A 19,783-nucleotide genomic window follows, 5' to 3' on the forward strand; every position below is an offset into this window, starting at 1 on the left:
TCTTAACATCTCAAGTGCTGATCAGGTACCTTATTGGAGTAGATGGTCTCCGAAGTCCCTTTCAACACTGAGATATTATGAGCCCATGTGTGAATATATCCTCTGACTGTCATTAGGGGCTTCACTCCTCTGAAATTCAAGTCTACTTTAATAAAGCAAGATGCAACAACTACCAATACTACTTAAGTAGAATAATTCATTTGCTACCAATTAGCTGGTCTGAGATAACAGGCATTTTTGACCCAATTTATTTTATCTACATAATTTCCTCAATGCTTCATTGAACTGTACCTGTATGGACCCAGCAGATCTTTAATATAGCCTGTCAAGGTGACCTTGGTTAAGTCACTTAACCCAAACTGCCCTCCAAAAAAAAAAAAGCCAAAAAAAATATATAGCCTGTCAAGTGGACCAAGCTGGCAGCTAACCTGTGGATGGCTGGAGCTAAAGAGAGCAAGTCAGAGACAGGAAAGTCAAGCGTCAAACAGAAGTTTAATTTCAAAGTAGAAGGAAAAGGCTTATAAGTAAGGACTTGTGTACCAGGGCCTCACCCCTAGTGAGGGGACCCGAGGGAATTGGAGGAGATCTCAATATGTATACCCATGGCTACATGGTCAGCCACTTATCCCTTTCAATGAGGGGTAAGAGCAACAACGGGACAAGTTTGATTCACAGTGGGGTTTCATGACCAGAACATGGGTATTTTCCAGTGCTTGTCCAAGCTCAGAGAACACCTGGTGCTGATCAAAGCAATTCAATAGTTATGTGATTTTGCCAGAGGGTGAGTGTCAAGGATTGGTCTTATGCCAAGCTCAGGGCACAGTTTGCTTGCTGGTCCTTAGCTCTGGAAAACAGGGTGTTTCCCAATATCTTGTCAAGCCTGAGATCCAATTATGTGGACTTCTTATAGCTCATTCTCTAGTTTTCGCTTGCTCTTTCCTTTTCTCCAACACATGGAATCGATATCCTACATTCTTAAATTTCTTGATATCTTGTTTTCATATTACCTTCATTTCTTAATAGATCTTTCCTCACACAGAGAGCAATACCTGATAAAAAAGAAGGAAAAAACCACCACAGTTCAGCAAAATTAACCAACACCAACCAAGGATGATATTATATGCAGTATTCTGCACCCAAAGTCTTCCATCCCTGTAAAAAAAGGAGGGGGGAAGGAATGTGTCTTAGCATATCTTTTGTTTGGGTCAAATTTGTTCATTATCATTTCCCAGCATTCATTTCTGGTTTTATATTTTATTTTGCTTATTATTTACAGTGTTATTGTCACCATGAATAGTTTCACTGGTTCTGCTTGCTTCACTTTGAACCATTTCATGTAAACTTCCCCATTCTTCTCTGTATTGATCATATTTGTCATTTTTTTTCTTTAGAGAATGGTACCATTCTACTACTTTTATTTACCATAACGTATTTAGTCATTCAACAGTTAGGTGGCATAGAAGGTGGGCTTGGAATCAGGAAGACTTACTTTCATGAGTTCAATTCTGGCCTCAAACAGTTAGCTGTGTGACCCTGGGGCAGTCATTTAACCCTATTTGCCACAGTTCTTCATCTGTAAAGCAAGTTGGAAAAGGAAATGGAAAACCCTTTCAACCTCTTTGCCATGAAAACTCCAAAATGGAGTCACAGAGAGTTGCACAAAACTGAAACAAATAAATAAAAACAAATTTAACCATTCTGTAACTGGTGGATATCTGCTTTGTTTCTAGTTCTTTGCAACTAGAAAAAAAGTGCTTTTATAAATATGTTAATATACATGGGACTATTTTTCATCTTTGATCTTCTTAGGGTATTTATATTCCTAGCAGATGAATCATTGGATTAAAAAGTATATACATTTTAGTCCTTATATCTTTAAGTATGCTTCAAAATTGATTTCCAAAATGGTTGGACCAATTCACAATTCAACCTATTTTATAATAGTGTCAGGCACATACTTTTAAATAAACCTCTGATTACTCTATTTGTGAACAGTTTAAATCAATTTGTTCCAAAATTTTTAAATAGATTCTTGGAATATGGCAAAACAATTTTTTCAAACATCTTGAAAAAACTGTTGCATGCAGACAGTATACAGCATTATTTGTGAAAATTGTCAGTGATGGTGGTAGAGATTAAAGATGTCTGTGGTTTTTACCTATCCTCATGAGAGAGGAGCCTGACTCTCTAGAATTCTTAAAAAGCTTTGCTATGGTATGAAAAGTTTTACCATGAGTGAAGTAAAAAAAAATCCTTGAGGCAGCCCCTTCCTTCAGAAATCTCTCCCCTTCTTATTGAGGAGGGTATCTACTAGTGAATTCTTAGATTCACACTGAAGGGGTAGTTCAATCTGAACACAGGCATTGTGAAGACATTTTCTCCAGTTCTTCCTTTGTATGACTCCAGAGAAGTAAATATTTTTTATTGCAATCTAGTCTAAATCAGTGATATTTTTGTTGCTTATATAACCCATGGCCCAGAACCAAAGCTCTAGGTTTGCACAGACCACGTGTGGTCTTTAGTGTTTCATGAATCCTACTCTTTGATGCCTCTGCCCATTGTTTCCCCTGTGAACATCAGAAGCTGGCTAATTTCACACATTACCCTCCATCCTGCACTCAGGATGCACCCTGGGATCATCACAAGTTGACTCATTTTGCTCTCATGAGGATTTCCACTGGCAACATTGGAAGCTGGCTTATGCTCAAGTGTCTGCAAAATATAATGGAAGTCTCCTTTGTAGACACTCATATTAACAGTATAGCTATGTGTCTGACTTTTTTAACCTGACCCCCACAAACGATAAAGTTGTAAAGACTTTCACCAGAAACCATAAGCAATTAAAACTGCTCTCTTTCCATTTTCCTTTAGGACTATTCAAAATCTGAAGTCTCTCTGCTAAATGAAAGCACTTGAGGGTAAAGTACCAACTTCTTTCCCTCATATGACTTTAACTTTCCCCAAGGCCCTGGAGAAGGAAATGGCAAACCACTACAGCATCTTTGCCAAGAAAAACCCAGGATGGGGTTACAAAGAGTCAAACACAATTGAAACAACTACACAACAACAACAAAGACCTAATCATCTATGTGTGATCAATGGTCCACTAACATCCAAGGCAAGAAAAGTTCATGTTCCACTGGTAAGACATCATCAGTACCAGAACAAAATCTCACCCATGGTGTAAATGTTGATGTTTGACCTTTAAAAAGAATGATATCTCTGATGTCATAAAAAAGCCCATCATTATTTAAACTTTTTGACCCAACGAGTTAACCTTGACTAGGCCCATCGTGGACACTCTCTATATAAATAACATTTTCTGATACCATTTACATGGGAGTTGATGTTTAACAGTTTGCACATACATAGCATGCACACTAACATGTTTTTAACTTATACTGAATTTCAAAGGCAAACCATATAGACAGTTATCAAGGATACTTATTAAAATAACATCATTTGACATACAATCTTTAGAACAGTAGACAGCAAGACAACAATGAAAATAGATGGAAGAAGTATACCAAAACAGATGAATGATCTCTTTCATAGACTAGAGCTCAATGAAGTATTGGTTGAATTTTAATTGTGATAGCATTTTACATTTTTGCTATCCAATGATTTTAGAAAATATGTACATTCTGACATAACAAATTATAATACATTTACATTTTTGGTTGGGTTATTCAGAAAAGAAAGTGACTGGTTCGCATTAAATTTGGTTTTCAGAGATTGCAGAATAATCTTTTTAAATAGCATAAATTGTTCTAGTTCTGATTTCAGTTTAGATCACTCATCACATAACTAATGAAACCGTTCCTTTAGTGCTTACTCCCTGTATAACCTTGGTGTAGTCAAAACTTGGGCAGGTAAAGTTGCTTAATCTTCCTGGGTCCCAGTTTCTTCATCTATAAAAAAAGGGATTGGTAGGCTAAATGGACTGTGAGTTTCTTCCATCTTTTTTAGATCTATGATTTTATAATCATTGCCCTCACCCTATATAGAATAGTATATCCATAAAGGAGAGCTGCCAAAAACTGTTTGGCATTGAACAAAGCAGAGACATTTACCAGAGACCCATTGGAGAACCATGTGAAATTCAAATGATTTGTATTCACCTCATATTTCTTGCCTTTGTAAAAACAGAAGTGTGACAGAAAACATACTAATGCCATTTATTGCATTTTTCTCAGGAAGATATTGTGGAAGGCTTAGTTAAGTCACTTACTGTCCTACCAAAGATAAGACACAATTTACGTTGGCTGATTAGCAAAGAGTGGGGGATAACAGATAAGGAGGCTGTGGTAGCCACGAACATATTTGAAGAACCATACAAAAGTCTTCATCATATTTGATGATCTAATGTGGATGATTTATAGAAAGACAAAGACAAGAATCACATGAGATAAGAAGGGTGACAATCAGCACCCAGGAAGAATACCAGTGAAATCACAGATCCATTGAATAGCAAAGAATGATGACAAATTTCATGGAAGAGCTTCTTATCATGTATTTTAAGTGGAATGGGGAGTGATTGATTGACTCATTCAACCCCTATCCTTCCCTAAGAAATCTATTAGTATCTGCCTACCACATGGCATTCAGAATACTTTTGGGGGTTCCCACATTTCCATTTAAATGTATGTTCTTCTGTCTGTAGCCCTCAGTTATTTCCTTCTTTAATCAATGTGCCAAGCACTTAATGTTCTTCACAAATATTATTAATGTCCCAGGCTACATTTCTTCTGCCCAATACTTGCAATGGTAGTATATTCAGAATAAAAGGGGCCTCATCTGGTTCAGTTGCATTTTACAGGTCAAGGAAGTAACATCCAGAGAAGTAAATTGATTTGTGCATCATACCATAGCTAGTAAGTGGCAGACTGGGACCAGAACCTGGGTCTGTTGGTTATCTATGAATTGTCTTTTATATGGTACCACATGGCATTTCTACTAAAACACAGTCCTTCTGGTTTTGTCTGACCCAGGTTTGTTTGTCTCAAAGTATACTCTCAGGCAGGAAGCTGTTGATTATTCTAAACTATGGAGAGAATTGGGGATGAGACTGAACATATTAAATAAAGATGATGGCAGGCTCCTAAAGCCAAGTAAAATTAAAAAAAAACTGAATCCCAAATCCATTTCATCAAGCCATCCATACTTGAGCATTTAAGTACTTATTATGTTAAGTACTTAGGTACTATGTTAGAATTCAAAGGGAATAAAGTAAAAGAGTTTTTACCCTTGAAATACTTGTAATTTAGTGAGAAGAGACAGTAAGTTGATACGTAGCTACATATAAAATAGACAAAAAGAGCCTTACACTAGTGAGGTAGTAAAGTGTAATAGAAAGTAGGGTGTAATGGAAAGATGGCTGATTTCAGAATCAGAGAATCCTCATTAGATGAAGGCTTTTTTAGTTACTATCTTTTGGGGGATGACCTCAAGCTTGTCACTTCACTCTGATGGGACCTATTTCCTTCATCTGCTGTAAAATGGAGTCAGACTAAATGATTTCTAAGTTTCCTTCCAAATATAAATCCTATTGTCATAATTGTTTTATGTGAATACAATTGCATGTATCTTTATAGCGAATCTAGGTGACACAGTAGAGCACTGGCCCTGGAATCAGAAGAACCTAAGTTCAAATCCAGCCTCAGATGCTTAACTAGCTACTGAGCCTGGGCAAGTCACTCAACCCTGCTTACCTCAGTTTCTCATCTGTAAAATGAGCTGGAGAAGGAAATGGCAAACCATTCCAGGAGCTTTACCAAGAAAACCAACAGGACTGAAACAACTAAACAACAAAGAAAGGGACCACAACCATGGATGTTAATAACATCCTTGAGTGCCTCTATTTAAAGACATCTTATTACCTATCTCATCATTTTCTCCTGAGACAATTGCTTGTCTTTTTTGATAGCTCTCATGGTTAGGAAGGTCCTCCTTAAACTTGAGGCTTAGTTCATTTCCTGGCACAGAGTAGACACCTAATAAATGTTTATCAACTGATTAATCTTCCTTGCATTTCCTACATATTAGAATTGGGTTTGGGGGGGAGTGTTTAAAATAAAACAAAGACACATTTATATAATGCTTTAAGGTTCCAGAGTACTGTCCTTACAACAAACCTGTGAAGTACTTGCTATGGGTGTTATCTCCATTTTATAGATGAGTAAACTGAGGCTCAATAGAGGTAAGATTAAATTTCTGTGACTATACAAACTACTAAATGTGGGAAGCAGGATATGAGCCCAGATATTTTGACTCCAACTCTGAAGTTTTTTCTCATGCACTATGCTTCCTGTGGGACCAAGCAGAGTAAGTCCAATTCTTTTTCAACATAACTTTCCAAGGAGCTGCTAGGTGACAGTATGGATAGAACACTAGACCTGAAGTCAGGAAAACCTGAGTTCAAATCCCACCTCTGATGCTTACTAGTTGTGTGACCCTGAACAGGTCATTTAAATTCTGCCTTCCTTAGTTTCCTCATCTGTAAAATGAAATAATAATAGCACTTATTTCACAGTGTTCTTATGAGGTGCGATATTGGTAAAAAAAAAAAAACTTTACAAAGCATAATGCTTTGTTGTTAAATATTTTGTTATCCAGTCATTTGTGTTTTGTGTGATTCTTTGTGACCTCATTTGATATTTTCTTAGCAAAGAAACTGGAGAGGTTTGCCATTTCCTTCTCCAGCTCATTTTACAGATAAAGAACTGAGGCAAACAGTGTTAAGTAACTTGCCCAGTGTCATACTGCTAGTAAGTATCTGAAGTCAGTTTTGAACTCACAAAGAGGAGTCTTCTTGACTTCAGAACCAACATTCCATCTGCTCCACCACCTAACTATCCCAATATAAATATTAGCTGCTGACTATACTGTTGCTAGTGCTGCTATTATTTCTCCTTTTCCTTCTCCTTCCCTTCCTCCCCCTCCCCCTCCTCTTCTCCCTGCTCCTCTTTTCCCTCCTCTTCCTCCTCCCTCCTTCTCCTCCTCTTCCTCCTTCTCCTCTTCCTCCTCTTCCAATATTTGGAAACAGAAATTGTTTCCTCTCTGCCACAATCCTGTTTTCTCTACATATGCCTAGCTCCTGAAAACAAATCTTGCATAGCATCGTCTCTAGTCTCTTTACCATCCTAGTTGCCCAATTCTGGATACTCCAGGTTGTCAGTGTACTTTTTTTTTGTTGAGGGGCAAAGCAATTGGAGGTAAGTGACTTGCCCAAGGTCACACAGCTAGTAAGTGTGTCAAGTGTCTGAGGTCACATTTGAACTCAGGTCTTCCTGACTCCAAGGCTAGGGCTCAATTCACTGCATCATCTAGGTGCCCCGAGTCAGTGTACTTCTCAAAAAAAAAAGTTTTGTCCAGAACCACATTTTATTAGGATAGTGACTAGTGGTGTAGTACCTGTGGCCTTGAGGCCACATGTAGCCTTCTAGGTCCTCAAGTTCAGCCTTTTGACTGAATCCTTTTGACTGAATTTGTCACCAAAGAAATCCTTCTATTTTGTTCCCTTTATTTGTTCCTTTTATTTTGTATAGAATATATAAAATCCTTTTATTTGTTCTACCCCTGGTAGACAATATTTATGAGTGACCACATGGACATCTAAACCTAGTCTGGCTTTAATCAGACTTCACTTTAGTCTCTGCAATCATCATAACAGCTATATTGCCCCAGAATGCATGTTCTTCTTCCTTTCCAGTTCTATAATCGTAATCAAAACAATATCACCATTGTTATTGGAAAGGATATATAAATCTTCTTCCTTCAAGTTCCACACTTGTAACATTTTCCAGACCAATTCTCTACTATGTGTTTTATGGGACACATACAACATGAAAATGAGAAAATGTGATAATCTCAAGATAATGAGAAAAGGAAGTAGCTCTTGATAGAGACATGCAAGACTATTTGGGGTTTCAGGGATAGGATATTTGTTTTTTAGCTTATGCTTAAGAATATTTTTTAAAAACAAACCCATAAAATTTCCCAGTGACTAAACCTGATAAAATAACTACTATCCAGTATCCAGAAAAATCCCATTTTGGACAACCATTTTCCAGGAATATGGTAACTCATATAAAAGTCAATAGCTGTTCTTCCTAAAATAATTTTAGTTCCAATTAATCTACATATTGCATACATTTTTAGTCTTGGTTGATGCCTTTGTTGGTTTTACTGAATATTTGGAATGTCAATTCCCTGAAGATAGGGATTGTCTCTATTTTTGTACTTGCATTCCCCTTGCTTAGCACAGTGTTTGCAATATAGTAAATGTTTAATAAAAACTCTTTCATTCACTCATCCCCTATGTTCTCTCTCTCTTCACTGTTCAAAACTATAAAACCATATGGGGGAGGGGACTTTTTTGTTTATTTGGTTCACGTTCACTCTCTCTTCTGAGCTTCACAACAACCCTGTGAGGTAGTTCTTCCTTGTGAACTCAAAATCATCCCAGCTCATTTTTACTTTGATACATTAACTAGGAATGAGAGACTAGCTCTCATTCAATTAGTCACTCATAGGCCTTTGACTAAGGGCTAAAAGCTTTTGGACTGAAACTGGAATGACACTTGTATGAGATTTGGAAGGGCTGACAAAATTTTGTCACAAATGAGTTGAGAAAGGATTGGATTGCAGAAATTGGAACATGTGGTTTTCTGGCATATTTCTGAGAAGAAACGATCTGAGGAGGGATTAAGAGAGGCCTTAGCTTCAGAATTAGCCAGACTTCATCCCTATCTTCTTTGACTAAACAAAGATTTTCCAAGCTTCAAAGGGTCAGGAAGATGCAGGACTTTCCCTCTAACCACATTCATCCTCAGGTCAAGGAGTAACAGTGTCTGAATCAGGAGCCAAAGATGGACTTGACCTATTGATCAACAAGGAAGCCTGCAAAGAAATTGCATCATATCCAAAGGGAATTAAGAACCTGTGAAGCCAAGTACAAGCAGCTTTCCAAAGGATTACTGCTATGAACAGCTTCAAATTCTTATTACATAGTATAGTGAACTCTATTTATTCAGCAGTATATTAAGGCAAAACATTCACAGAAATCAAGGTTACACAAAGTTATGATGTAAAAACTTATCACTAAAATGGCCACATAGTTTTCACCAAAGTGGCTACATAGTTTTAAACAAAGTACAATCATTTAGTAACTCAATCATTTAGTAAGTCCTTAATTCAATCATCCTTAAGGAGGCTTGTCCACTTAATGGACACAAAGTACAAAGGTGAAAGTTCTCCACCCCTAGGTCACAGTAAATCATAGTCTTCTCAGTCAGCATCAGGTACCCAAGAAAAGATCTTTTCATCTTGACTTGAGGCTTGCTCTCAGATTCCATGGTTCTTCTTCCATGGTCCCAGCTCCTGCCCTAATCTACACAACTGTCAACTGGGTTCAAAGGCAGGCAGCTCTCAGCTCCTCATCCAGCTTCTCATCCAGTTCCTGTTCCATATTGAAGCTCACAGTGTCCAGTCCACCTCAAGTCCTTCACAGTTCCTCTTTCTGGAAAGACAAAGCTTAAAAGAGGCAAAACAACATTCATACACATTTCTGACACCATCATCAATTCACTATATGCCTGTGAAATCAACACAGATCCACCAACAAGGTCTGAGAACTCAACACAAATCATCAGTATATAAATCAACACAGACCCACAAACAAGGTCCAAGAGGTCAACACAAATCATCAGTAAATTACCAGGACCTCCAAAACCCTCCTCCAGGACTTCTGTAAACAGACAACCAGAAAATCCTCTTTTGGGGCTTGCAGTAAGGTCCCAGGGCTTCTGTAAAAAGTATCACAAACAAACATCAACACAGACAGAACAGACAAACATAAAATGCAGGGATACCACAAGTTTTCTCCTTCTCTACCACAAGAGCTCCCTTCTCAGTTCTGCTCTCTCCAGCCTAGGGCTCTCCTTATATATGGTCATTAGCTCCTCCCTTTCCTGTTGCATCAGCAACAGGAATTCACAACTTCTAGGGTTCACAAATTGTGGGATTCACAAGTTCTGGGTCTTAATACTTGATACAATCATGAACTGAAACAAGGTGTTAACTACTTCTTTGCTTGCCATTACAGAACCCCACAAATGGAAGAGGAGGGTTTCCAGCAATCAAAGGTTATGAATTACTTTGTTGGCATAAGTGGTTTCTAAGTTGATGCTACTTTCTCTTGGAATCTGTCTGTTCTTGTGGGACAGTGTATTATAGGAGTTTGGCTTATACTAACTCTTCTTTTTGTACAACACAATACAACACAGTTTTTTCAAAATGTTACTTAAGGCTAGTTGACTAAATAGATTCTCAACTAATAATATGGGAAGGAGACATACTGAAAGAGGCTGGATTATATTACATTAGAGAATTGCCACTGACCCCTAAGAGGTACCTCCAGACCCCTGAAGGAGAGATGTAGCTAGTCAGGCTCTGGGGCTGCCTCAATAGTAGCAGCCAGAGTTGGAATAAGGATGCTCAGAGTTTATGTAGGCAAAATATGCATTATTAATTACCTTTTAAAATGAGTAAATTGAGGCTGAAGTAGTTTAAGTGACTTACCTAAGGTTACATAGCTAGAAGTATCAGAGGGTGGATATACACCATTGTCTTCTGGTATACATCATTGCTGAGACCTAGGTCAATGATCTTAGCAAACTAAGCTGAGCACATTTTAATATATTTATTAACAGAAAGGAGGAAAGTAATATGAAATGGATAAAGTAGACCAGTTTTAACAAACATACATGCCTTACCCCCTGTGTACATATAAGCACTCAGAAACACAATACTACACAGATAGATAAATCTACTACCATTTTGATGAGAACACTTAAATCAATCCTTCAATGCTGCTTAGCTGGTACTTTGGCTAGTAGAATGTTTATTTTTATTTTACAAATTGTTAATAAAAAAACACCCCAAGGGAGAAATCAATGACCTATTTGCTACTTCTTTTAATAAAGAAGCCAGATTGATCACATATCTTTCTGCAAGGTCAAGGTTATTCTGTCATCACTCAGGCCATCTGGATGAAAAAAATGTAAATCAAAGGAAGAGGTCAATGTAAGTGTGGGCAAACCAAAAGGGAAGAAGGAATTTGAAAGTAAATCCTGATTCTTAGGCAGCAGCAAAGTCTACAGGTTACATTCTGTTCTCCCATTTGTCTTTGAAAGCAAATCAAAGAAGGTGAAAGAGAAACATTTCTAATTTGTGTGAAATCATGAGTAAATAACCTGAGAATATTTCATAAAACAGAATAATAAATGGTTTTAGGAGATAAGAGGAGAAGGAAGGATGTAATCTAATAATTATGGGTTCAATTGCTTCCACAGATCTCAAACTTCTCCACAGAAGTTTCTCTCAATACAATGTTTCTTGTGTTGAGCTTAAATATTAAAATTCTGTCTATACTTGCAAACTTCAACCAGAAGGAACTAACCAGAAAATTATGACCTTCAAACAATTTAGCCCTTCCTTTCAGCTGGAAGCTGGAACTTTGATAGAAAAAGGAAGGTATGGAGAGTAAATAGTTGCGCATATAGATGGGATTGAAGACAAGGACCTGGTTTTCTGGACATAATAAAGTATCAGAACACTGAGTGGGCTATCGAGTAGGGGTAGAGCAGATCTCATTAGTACTAGAAAAAAAAAACGTTAGACCATAGAATTTTTGATCTATTCAAAAGGACTTCAAATTAGAATTGGATAGACAATGAAAAAATGTCCACATAAGACTTTAAGATCAATAAAATACTATTTTAAGAGAATCAAATTTCAAGAGGGAAGTGTAATGACAAGAAAAGTAGTACTTTGCTGCTTGTTTCAGCTATTCAAGTGCCTTTGAGTCTCTCCTTTGACTATGTCAAGTCTTTGTTGGAAAGAGTATACATTTGTGTTGCCCTTAATTGGCCTAATGTCATCCCATGGACCCCATGGTGGGGGGAGCTTGCTGAAATAATGGAACAGGAAGGAGCAGAGCAGAGAAAAGCTTGAGCATGAGCTGGGACAAAGCAGAATTGAGAGGGAGAATGTTTGTGATGTTAATATTCTGTTCTGTCTATGTTGATTTTACTTTGTCAGAGCAAAGCATTCTGTCTGTTGAAAGAGGACTTTACTGCTGATACAAAAACCCTGGAAGAGGGCTTCATTGCTGTTTACAGAACTCCTGGGACTTTACTGTTGATTTGTGTTTGATTTCTCAAACAGAAGCTTTGTTGGTTAGTTTGTGTTATTTTGTCAGATGGAAAATGAATTGAGATGATAGTGCCAGCAATGTGTGTAAATATTGTTGTAGCTCTGTTAAGCTTAGTCTTCCAAGAAACAGAAACTGTTAAGTGCTTGGAGTGGAATAGTCTCTGTGGGCTGAGATATAGAACTAGAGCAGAGGGCTGCCTGCATGTGAATCCAGGCAAGAGTTTGGTAAATCCAAGCAAGAACTGGGAGCATGGAAGAAGGGCCATGGGGTTTGGAAGCCAGTCTCAAGTTAAGATGAAAGAAGACTTTACTTGGGTACTCAGTGTTGACTGATGATATTGTACCTTACTGTGACCTAGTGGTCAACAGGGTTTGTACTTTCTGTTGCCCCTTAAGGATGATTGGGTAAGGATGGTTACCTCCTTAAGGATGATTGGAAGACAGCATGGAGTCAAGATGAAAGAAGACTTGACTTAGGTACCCTATATTGATTGAGGAGATTGTGACTTACTGAATGATATGTTTTGCTTAAGACTATGTGAATGTTGTTCTTTAGATTCTTGAATGTTTTGCTTTAATTTATTACTGAATAAATAGAGAGTTCACCATACTATATGATTAGATCCTTAAAGTTATTCATAGCAGCAGTCCTCAGGAGAGCTGCCCATGATTGACTTTACAGGAAGGAAGAGGGACAACTAGGAAGGTGATCGGGAATAATATTTTTATCTTTGAGTGTCAAAATTCCAATATGTACACACTGTGAATATTAAAGTGCTCTTTAAATTTTAATTTTTATAAATACTTCAAGGATCATTTTAACACAAGGAGGTAAATATGATCACCTAGCCTTCACCAAGACTTTATGGAATGGGGCTTTGAGTGTAAATACAGAAATACAAGGGCTCATTAAAAGAAAGGAAGATTTAATAAAAGAAACAGTGTATTAGAGTGGCGCTGTACATAAGACATTATATCTACATGGCAATATGTGAATCTAAGGGGTTAGGGAAGGGTGAGCATTTAAGTCAGTAAAAATAAATAGAAGTATAGTCATTGTGGGACTATATCACAGATGAATGCCAGCTACATAACATGAGTGGGAGAATACTGGTATTAAAAGAAATATTTGAGGCTGTTGAAAGTGCTATATAATTTTGCAAATATGATCTAATCTGTTGTTATTTTATATACAACTCTTGGTCCAGTGCATTGTCAATCTACTGAGCCAGTGGAAGATTTATGTATTGACAGGCTAACTCAGTGACTACCCTTCTATAACCCAAAGCTCATTGGTGTGGAATTTTCTCCTCTTTTGCAGAGATCAATATACACCTATGTAAGGGGTAGAGTTATTGAGATCAGGAGAGAAGAGAGATAACAGTCTTCCAAGTCTTTTCAGGTTCTTCTTCAGGCTGTCAGCTTCTAAAGAGAAGATTGACAGTACCAGTCTCACTTTAGGTTGCTGAAGGGAGAAAAAAAATCAAAGAAGTCAATATGAGAGTTGCTGGCAGTCTCCATCATTTCCCTATCTATTCCCAGCTTACTACACTGAAAACTTTGGGGAAATTTCCCCTTTTGAGATCCCTTGCTCCCAATGGAAGTGTTTTTTTAATCTGTCTTGTCTGACATATATTCTTACATGTATTCTTTCTCTGGTTTCTGTTTTGCTGTTGACTTGGATAAATGTGTTTGTTTTTTGCTATATGAGTTCATTATGGAACTGGTATTTGGTGGGAAAGAGGTCAAGCTTTGAATATAGAACTTGGGGTCCTTCTTTCCCCATTGAGGAAAAGTGATCAAGAGCTCTTCTTGAACTTTAAAATTGCATCCTTTTGACTAGTAATATATAAGGGAGCAGATAGATATAATTCTAGTCTTGTACTACCTCTCTGTGAGAGCAGAGAAGTCTCTCTCCCCAACCACCCGCTTTCATTCCTGAGAGAATTCCAAATCTCACTTAGAGAAGAGTGGAGGAAGGGAAGGGTAGATTTATATCTAGTCTGTCCTCCCTGAAAGCCAAATCAACACAAATTCATTACACTTCCATGTGCATAGCCATTTCAGTAGAATATAAATTCTTTTAAAGCAGGGACTTGAAAAAATATTTTAATCTCTATAATCGATCACAGTTCGTTACACATTGAAGGTACTTAATAAATGTTGAATTGAATTAGACAATAGCTATTTTTCATTCATTTGATTCTTCATGTGTGGAATATGAATCAAGTTCTTTTCAGTAGTCGTACATTTTATAGACAGTATTGGGAAGTATAAAGAATACAGACTGCAAGAGGAAAAGGGATTTTGTAATAGATCATGTATTCTTCACCTGGAGTCCACAGTTCTCAAGGGATCTGTGGATAGATTTTAGGAGGTGCAAGAACTTCGATGAAAATGAATTCTAGTTTTATTTCAATAGAATTGGTTTCTTTTGTAATCTTTTCTTTTTATCACTTGCATTTTAAAACATACATAGATATCCATGGGCTTCACCAGATTGCCAAAACAGGTCCATGACACATTCAAGGTTAAGCAACCCCTGCTGTGATTGATGAAGTCCTCCAGATATTTCTGTTTGTGGATGACCTTCTGCTGATTGCAAAGATATAAAACATCCAAATTCATACAAATAAACAATTGAAATAGTTCTTTCAGTAGAAGAATTAGGAAATCACGAATGAATTACACCACAAAATCATCTAGCCAAGATATTTTATTAAAGGTTAATTTTTCAAAACTTCAAAGAACAAAAGACAACTCCAATACATCATGGATTATTTTTAATGAAGAAATGTGAAATACTGCCTACTTCTTCTTATGAGGTAAAAGATGATACTAAATAATTACAGTTCAATTTTCTGAATTAATATAAATGCAAAAATATTAAACATATAAAAGCAAATAAAGTTTGGAAATCCATCAAAACAGTAATCACAATGAAAAAGAATTTATACCAGGAAAGGAAATATGTTCGATGTTAGGAATATAATAAATGCTCACAAAAATATAAGAATACAAAAATAATGAAACATAAAAAATATCAAGAAAAGCTAGCAATTGGTTTGTGAGGGGAGACAGAGAAACAGAGACAGAATCACTTTAATTTTATTATTTTTGTTTTTTACTGTGCAGAAGTGAAAAGAAGGAAGGCTAGAAGAAAACACAGACAAGCAGGTCAGCTCTGAAAGTTAGATGTTGAATTTGTTAAATACATAATGAAAAAAGAAAGTTGTATGTCATAAAGTTTCAGGGTTTCACGAGTAGTTCTATTTTTCTGTTCTATTTTGTATATGGAATTTTTTTAGGTGCTTATTAAGTTCAGAATTACTTTTTAAAATATTAATAGTACATATTACCCAATGATCAAATTACTAAAGAAAGCAGTACTGTTTGATGCTTTTTAAAAATAAATGAGCAAAGGTTTATTAAAAAGAAATACATGCTTATATCCAAAGATACAGAAAAGGCCTTTGATTGTAGAGTTTCTGTTCAAAGAAAGGTAGAGGAGAACATTGGAGTGCAAGTGATATGGAATGGAGATGGCAAAAAAGAGTGTGATGATCTGGCTAGATAAAATGAAAGTGTCAGTGATCAGAGCTTGATTTCTAGTAGAAGGAAACTAGAGTGAAGGCAAAATTCCAAGAGGTAACATTTAAATAACTTGATGGAAATTCAATGTTAAGGAAGGAAGGGAGAAAACAAACATTTATTAAACATTTACTTTCTGTCTGGCAGTTTTCTAATGTCTTTTTTAATACAACAGCCCTCACAATAGCCCAGTGATATCATTACAGTTTTTGAATATAGAATTTGGGGTCCTCCTTTCCCAATTGAGGAACAGTGATCAAAAGCTCATCTTGAACCTTAAAATTACTTAGACTGCTAATATATAAGGGAGCAGATAAACATAATTCTAGCCTTGTACCTCCTCTCTCTGAGGGGAGCAGATCAGCCTCTAGTCCCAAACACCTGCTTCCTTTCCTGGGAGGATTTTACAGTTAAGGAAACAGAGGCAAACTGTGGTTAAATAGCTTACCCAGGTCACACAGCTAATAAAGTATGAAGTGAGATTTGAAAACTCAGGTCTTTGTGACTCCAGGTGTAGGTTGTTATCCACTGAGTTACATAGGTGACTCTAATATTAGGACTGTTTCAAAAAAGCAAACCATAAAATGCTCCCTAAATGAATTTATAAATTTAGTGTGATACTTACAAAATGGCCATTGATTTATTTACACAAATATATACATTCATAATTAGATGTATAGTCAAAACAAATAGATACAAATTTCAAGGGTTAATTTGAAGAAGAAAAAAAAAACAGGTGAAGTTTGGCTTGCTCCGCCAGACTATAAATAGAGTCTCATTCAAGCAACTTAGTGCTTGAAGAAAATATGGAAGGTAGGGTATGCCATTTGAATAGAATAGAAAATCCAGAAATAGAACCTAATGTATAAAAACTTAGAGTTTAATAAATCTGTACACAACGCAAATTGAGAAGTGGGTTAATTATTCTATAAGTGTTGCTGGTAAAAATGGCTAGCAATATGGCAAAAAATTAAATTTAGATTCCTATCTCACACCAAATACAATAATAAATTCCAGCTGGATTATTGAATTGAATAAAAAATAAATGAACTATAAAAAGTCGGAAGAAAAAATTGTGGACAAAAGTTTTAACTTTTAACCAAATAAATTACTAGGGTAAAGTAGATAAATTTAATTACATTAATGTAACTTTTAGAAAACCACAAGTAATTCAATCAATATACAAAGAAAATATGAGATTAGTTTTTAAATTAACAGAGGGAAATATAACATTCATTTAGTGGTAGCTACTTATTAAGTTCCTACTATATGCCGGGCATTGTGCTAAGCACTAGGGATAGAGATACAAAAATTAAGCCTACTTACCATCACAGGGCTCACTTTCTATGTACACATCTTAAGTAAATGAAAAACACATGCAAAGTAAGGACAATGATTATGTTTTGAGGAGAGGGCAATAGTACTTGGAAAGATCGGAAAAGAAGTTGGGTAGAACTAAACTTTCAAGGAAGTCAAGAATTCTAAAAGGAAGAAGTATGGAGGGAGGCACAAAGGATAACCTATACAAAAGCACAGAGATGAGATGGGTTGTCTTCTATGAAGAAATTAAAGTGATCTAGCTTATCCATAATACAGCATGTATGAAAAGAAGTAGTATTTAATACACCTGACAAGGCAGTTAGATTTTGAAGAATTTTCCATGACAAGCAGATGAACCTATATTTTATGTCAAAGGTAACAGTAATGGAAGGTTCTTGAACAATGGAGTAACAACAATGAAATCCATGTTCTAAGAATATCACCAGCAGCAGTGTGGATGACAGACTAGAAAGAAGTCTGTTACAAAAGATTTGATGCTTTAAGAATGATTATCAAGTTCAGATAAAAGGTACCATGGGGCGCCCTATCTTTAATGGATCCTTGCTAATGAAAGGGCAATCCAAATGGAGTTCCAAGCTCACAAACAATGGGACAAACAGGCTTAGTTGAAAAAGAAAGGAAATATAGTCATATGAGCCTTGCACCAATGTCTAATACCCACAAGAGATTAAGCAGGAATTGACATTGGACCTGTTCTCTTCTCTGACACTGCCACCGTTGATTATTTCCAAAGTGATCTTCCTAAAGCACGGTTCTAACAATATCACCCCTCAATTCAATAAACTCTAGTCTCTCCCTAACACTTCCAGGACCAAATATCAAATCCTGTTTGTGGCATTCAAAGCCATTTATAACCTGCCCTGCCTCCTACTTTCCAGTCTTCTTACACTTTACCCAGCACCTCTCATGTCCATGCACTCATATTCTGCTGTCCAGTGACACTAGCTTCCTTTTTGTTTCTCTCACAAGACACTGCATCCTTACTCTGGGCATTTTCATTTACTGTTCCCCAGATCTGGAATTCTATCCCTTTTCTTCTCTTCCTCCTGGCTTCCCAGGCTTCCTTCAAGTCTCAGCTAGTATTCTACTTTCTATAGGAAGCCTTTCCTGACCCCCATTAATTCGAGCACCTTCCTTCCCTCTCTTGAATATCTTTAGTTAATCCTGTATATATCTTTCTTGTACATGGTTGTTTGCTTGTTGTCTCTCCAATTAGACTACGAAGTCCCTGAGAGAAGGGGCTTGAGGGTTTTTTTTTTACTTCTTTTGTGTCCTCGGTGCTTAGCACAGTACCCAGAAGAGTAGGTACTTAATAAATATGCATTGACTGTCTTACTGGTATAGGGAACTCACATGTAAGGAAAAGTCTTCTATGAATTCAGTTTGACATCTCTGAAACATCTAGTTGTAGATAGCTGCCTCTAATACTGAGAAACTTAGGGACTTAGCTAGGGTCTACTAGACCATTTTTGTCAAAGTGAGGACTTGAACCAAAGTCTTTCTGAGGCCAGCTCTTTACCCACTATGCCACAACTGCTTCTGGTGTCAAAGTCATACACACTCTATATCTAACTGTCAGTTTACAACTGGTGGAAGAGTCATTCTTGGAACCCACTCAGTTGACTTTCTGTTACTCTTTTCATTCTGATGAACAAGGCAAAGTTCAACTGATTCTCAAATTAGAAAGAGGTGCTTGTAATGTATTGCCTTTTCAAGGCCCCAACCAAGTTCTGGGATTGCCAGTTTGCACAGCTATTTGAGACAGATTGTTTTCCACTAGTCTACTGTTTCTTGGACACTAAAATTCCTTAGCACTACTCTGTTCCCTTTTTGAAGTTTCTGATAGCTAACTGTAGTATCACTGGATCACTTAGCTCACCATCTAAAGTTTTTCCCCATACTAATCCATCTTCTACTTAGCTGCTGATGCAATTTTTCTAAAAGGTGGATATCACCATGTCCCCTATAGAAGAGTGGTGGCCAGAGAGAAGTATTTTGGTCAGGAAAGTGTAAGAGGATAGTGATTACAGTAAAAGGGTAATTGATTGACATATCTTTCCCAGGAATATTAACTTTGACTTTCTTGTTCCAAAGCTAGTTAGAAAGAGTGGGGAGAGATTAAATATTTTCTTATGTGAACATGTCAGGGAGGTGATTGGGAAGTAACATGAAGGCTTTGGATTTGGGAGACAGAAGGTGGAATGCTCACTAATCATAAACCCAGGGTCCCAGAGATGGGAGCCCAAGCTGTGAATCACAGATATAGGAAGTTGAAGCACAGATGACTTAGCATGGATATGAACAAGCAGTGGCATGGAAAGTCTGGGTCTGGACAAGATAAGGTGAATGTTCACCCATCATATTATTCCTACCACCTTCCAGAGATGAAAATCCATACATACAAGATCCAGAATCTTGCTAGCTCTTCATACTCAAGAAAATAATTTTCTTGGAACAACAAGAACAGGTCTCAAATTTCCTATAAACATTTGCTGTCATCTTGGTCCAGTAGCATGCATTTTATACTAGTTCTACACTTCTCTCTGACTCATGTCCAAAGTCATTTACATAATACTTTGACAGCCATAAAGCAAGATAACTACAGTGGCAGCCATTGTTTCCTGGTGAACTGTAT

This window comes from Petaurus breviceps, unplaced genomic scaffold (assembly GCF_028583685.1).
Source record: "Petaurus breviceps papuanus isolate PSGF00001 unplaced genomic scaffold, PetGlider_PUasm1.0 38, whole genome shotgun sequence".
NCBI classification, from domain to species: domain Eukaryota; kingdom Metazoa; phylum Chordata; class Mammalia; order Diprotodontia; family Petauridae; genus Petaurus; species Petaurus breviceps.